This window comes from Eubalaena glacialis, chromosome 6 (genome assembly GCF_028564815.1).
Source record: "Eubalaena glacialis isolate mEubGla1 chromosome 6, mEubGla1.1.hap2.+ XY, whole genome shotgun sequence".
NCBI lineage: Eukaryota > Metazoa > Chordata > Mammalia > Artiodactyla > Balaenidae > Eubalaena > Eubalaena glacialis.
Genome location: NC_083721.1, coordinates 37,370,673 through 37,375,666, shown reverse-complemented (window position 1 = coordinate 37,375,666; position 4,994 = coordinate 37,370,673). Strand labels below are relative to the sequence as shown.

The 4,994-nt window shown below is 44.5% G+C and overlaps 1 pseudogene; it reads right to left on the bottom strand.

The window, feature by feature from the left end:
- Positions 1–1,326: 1,326 nt before the first annotated feature.
- On the bottom strand, positions 1,327–4,564 carry LOC133093224 (R3H domain-containing protein 1-like; annotated as a pseudogene).
- Positions 4,565–4,994: the final 430 nt, after the last annotated feature.

The window sequence follows — 4,994 nt, the reverse complement described above, 5'->3', positions numbered from 1 at the left end:
TTTATTGGAGTAATTATAAAAATCAAGGTGAATAAAACCTTATTGTAGGGACTTCCCTGGCGGTCCAGTGGTTAGCACTCCGCGCTTCCAATGCAGGGGGCACGGGTTCGATCCCTGGTCGGGGAAGTAGGATCCCACATGCTGCACGGGGCAGCGAAAAAAGAAAAAAGAAAAAAAAAAAAAAAACCTTGTTGTAAACAGGAAGATAGTACTCCTGATATACATGAAGCATAATTTTTCTAATTTGAGAATTACTTTTTGGACAATCACTAAACCTAGTTAAAATAAAGTGCATTGCATTGGGCTTATTTTATCTTTTTTTTTTCTCATTTAAAAACATGATTTTAATTTACAAAAGACAAAGTGGGTATATATTTGTAAACATTTATTCTCTTGAACTGAAAAAGGCTTGCATCAGCACACATTGTACAGCCTTGTAAATTGAAAAACAGGTTCCTTGTTCATAAGTGCAATGAATCTTTGATGTCCAGTGATCTGCTGCAAACAATGAAAACACATTTTAAACCACTTAAGAAGTTTCCAGCACTCATCAAATGCATTTCCTCAGGTGACAAAAAAATCCGCAAGGAAGGGAATGAAAATAAGTGGCATTTAATTATTGGAGGGAGATTTAAAAAAAAAAAAAAGGAAGTATTTTCCTGCCTAGAATGATTCCTATTCCCCTTTGAACCTAAGTGGTTTGATTAAGAGGTGTTAAGAACATAATTTACTTTACACTTAATGTTTATACGACCTAAGTGAATAAGGAAAAGACCCTATGCTATATTTTCTGGAAATTGTTTCTGTGTCTAGAGACACAGGGAAGAGTAGTCTTCTATTTGTGGGGTCTCCTTAGTCACCATCCAGCCCCCCAAAGACAGTACATGCTTGTGACTTGGTTATTACACTCTTGCATTCTTTTTCCCCCAAATTCTATGTTGGGTCACACTGTGCTGGCTGCAAAAAAAGAAATACAGGTTGCAACTGGTTGTAATCATTTTGAAGAATGATTTGCTGTACAATAGAGCTGATACAAGAATTCAGAAATATAAAACAAAATAACTATAAAAGTTAGGAGGCAGTTGAACAGCATTTCCTCAGAAAAAGCTGCTAACTCTGTATCATTCCGATGTGGATTCCTACAGGCATCTGGGGTGAAATGTGTATTTTCCCCCCCTTTGCTGGATCACTGGCCTGTCTTCAGAAGTTGTAATGCCACGACCATACATCCTAGGAGTCTCATGTTAACAGAAGCTCCAAATACCAAGCCAGTTAAAGATGGGTGAGGACAGGGGAATCACAAAGGCCATGGGTCCAAGGTGGCTGTTACTGAGAACTTGCCCTTTCCAAAATGTGAAAGTCATAGTGCTTCTTGCTTGTTCTCAGCTTAAACTTATTGACTGAGTTCATTTGTTTCTTCAGAGCATTCTGTGCAGCGGAGATGGAGGGGAATGTGTCTAAGACAGTGTACGTGGAGGCCAAGTCACTAGGTTTAGAACTTTCGGGGTTGACAGTGCTGTCCCCGTTGCTACAGCGGAGGGGGTGATGACTCAGCTGGGGCTGGGACTGGGGGTCCCGGAGCCACCAGATCTTGGCGCCAATTTTAAAGAATTCCCCCCAAAGCTTCTCAGCTTCCACACGAGTTATTCCATCTGGTAGTTCAGTAATTTCCAAGACCTTCCCAACAACTGCTTCTCCTGCACCAAGGTCAGTGGATGCAGCTTTTTTAGCTTGTTTGCTTCCTCGGTTTCCATGCCTGTTGCCAGGCTGACCCTGTTGGGCTGGAATGTGTCCGTGCAGAACAGCAAGAGGGTTGTACTGCAGTGGCTGAACAAGTAACGGGTATCTGGCATCTCCCGAACAATATTGTCTCTACTGCTAAATTCCACATACTTCTGTCCTCTCTGGTGATCACCGTAATATTTGTTTTGTTGCCACTGTGGGGGTGAATAGGCACGAGATTGTGGATTGTTTCGTACACTGAGCTGCATCGTCACCATTCCACCACCAGGTGGTGGAGGTGGCACAGCTGCACACTGGTGGCCTTGGAGCTGCTGGGAATTGCATGGGGAAGTAGTTCGAGGCAACTGTACTTGTTCTGATCCTGGATGTTGCAAGTAACCTACTGAGGGAGGAGCTTAAATTATTTTGTTCGCCAGGTGGAATGATGCTGTAGTAAACTGGCACTCCTGCTGTAGGCATAGATCCTTGATTAGACTGATTAGGGAACATAGCAGGCTGTTGATAAAAGTCTGATGGGCAATTCCTTGAGAACCTTGAGGCAGTGAAACCTGATATGATGGCACTGAAGGATAGGCAATGACCACTCCTTGAATCTGATTTCCAATGCTGTTGGGCTGGCCACAAACTAGGCTCTGACTCTGGGGTTGCTGAACTCCAACTGTCCCCTGGTAGTTTTGCTGCTGGTTGGGCATAACTTGATAACCTGTCTGCTGGGCAGGCTGGGGTAGTGGTTGGTTTAGATGTGAATTGTAATGGACAGAAGGGACCGGGCGATACTGAGGTTGACTGGAGTGGTAGTGGCCTGGAGCACAATATCAGGCAGGCATCTGTGGAGAGGGCTGCTGAATATATCCTTGCTGCTGGAGCACAGGCTGGCTGACAGGATGACCAGAGGCAGAATAGCCAGCAGTAGGGACTTGCTGCCCAGGTGGTAGGGGAGGAAGAGGAGGCGGTGGTGGTGGTGGCGGGGCTGCTGTCGTGATGTAACCAGACTGCTGTACTGAAGAACAACAGTGGACTGAAACATGGTGGCAAGAGGATCAGAGCCATCCCAGATGGCTGGCGGGCAAGACTCAGGCGGCTACACTGAGACCCATGGTTGTCCTGCTGGGAGAAAATGTGCTGAGCTGCTTGCTGTTGAGGTGATGGGGGTGGCAGAGGTGGCTGTGGAGGTCCAGGCCCTTGGGTTCTAACTGGTTGTTGAGTCATAGGAGGATTATACACAACTGGACTCCCATCTGGGTTTATGAAGGGCTGACCTGTTTTTGAAAGCCTGCCTATGCTTTTGCTGTTTCCAGGACCTCTTGTCAGAACTGAAATTCCCCTGAAGCTGCTGGCTTTAGTTTACAGCAGGATTGAAGTTTCAGAGAGAGCTGTCTGAATCTGTGCTGCTCCAGGGTCGTGATTCAGAGTACTTCAACTCGTTCTCACTGCTGCTTTGATGGCTATTTGTTGATCTTCCTGAAGAATCTTTACTAACTCTAAATATCTGGCGCCTCTGCTGGGTGCTACTAGCATCCTCATCTTGGATTCTTTTGTCAATAATATAATTCTCTTGGGAACACAGGGGATCTTGGGAAAATATTTGGTCTCTAGCTCTCTGGCACTCTTCTTCTCTTTCTTCTATAGATTTGCTTCTTCTGTCAGCTTTCAAACGTATTCTCATCTGGTTATCATCTTTGTCAAAGGTAGAGTTATCTCTCTTGAGGATATATCGTTTCTGAAAGTCTTCACCTTTATCATCCTTAATATGTTCATTAAATTTCTGATCAGGTATTCTTGTATTGCTAGTTTTGTTTACTATGACAGACTTCCCACTCTGATCAACATTGTGGTCTAATCTAAAGTAAGCAGCGACTCTGTGTAATAGCATCCTATGGTAAGATGTCACTGGGTGGAATTTTTTACGTGGAGACTCATTATTACCAATGAAATCTAAAATTTCTTGTTCTAATTTCAACAGCATCATACTGTCCCTGGGATTGTTTTTTAATGTATTTACTAAAAATTCATGTAGACCTATGCCAGTTGAATCAGTGTATTCTTGACCTAGAATCTCTTGATAACATTTTTCTGGGCAACTTATCACTGGCTTTTTCTTCTTCTGCTTCCTCTTTTGAGGGCTTCTCCTCTTTTTCAAATGATTGTGTTATCTGGATCTGAATTTTCTCCTGCAAATCAATATTGTTGTCAATGCAATGTTCATTCTTCTCTGCCAAAATCTTACCATAGTTTTCTGATTTTTTTTAAAATTAATTAATTAATTTATTTATTTATGGCTGTGTTGGGTCCTTGTTTCTGTGCGAGGGCTTTCTCTAGTTGCGGCAAGCGGGGGCCACTCTTCATCGCGGTGCGCGGGCCTCTCACCATTGCGGCCTCTCCTGTTGCGGAGCACAGGCTCCAGACGCGCAGGCTCAGTAGTTGTGGCTCACGAGCCCAGTCGCTCCGCGGCATGTGGGATCCTCCCAGACCAGGGCTCGAACCCGTGTCCCCTGAATTGGCAGGCAGATTCTCAACCACTGCGCCACCAGGGAAGCCCAGTTTTCTGATTTTGATTTACAACTCCAGTTGTATCTTTCACTTCTGCTTCCAAATCCTTCATTGCTTCAGTTTCATTTTTTACAGTAACAGTATCAGACATACTCATTAGCAAAGGTTATTTTAGAATTCTACAGGGAACTTGAAGCCTGATGTGTCCTATGGATGTGGAATTGTGGTGTCCGGAAAAATAAAATAAAATAATCCAAGGTTCTTTCTCACAGTTGTCAGCCAGGATGTCAATTGTCTTGACCAATTTGGAATCTGGCAGGAGGAGTCCCATGTCCTTGTCACCACTGTAGATTCCTGGACTGAAATGGACTGTCTTGGATCAAATATATCATACCTTTCAGGGGCCCTCGTTACTGAGGAGGAGGAGGAGGAGGCGGTTGGAGCGCGGCGCAGCAGGGCGACGGAGGGGCTGGGTGGGTGCAAGTTAAGAGTCTTACGAAAGGGAATTAGGGAATCTAAGGAAAAAAAAAAAGGTCATGAAGAACCTAGTGGCAAGACGGTAATAAAGACACAGACCTACTAGAGAATGGACTTGAGGATATGGGGAGGGGGAAGGGTAAGATGTGACAAAGTGAGAGAGTGGCATGGACATTATACACTACCACATGTAAAATAGATAGCTAGTGGGAAGCAGCCGCATAGCACAGGGAGATCAGCTCTGTGTTTTGTGACCACCTAGAGGGGTGGGATAGGGAGGGTGG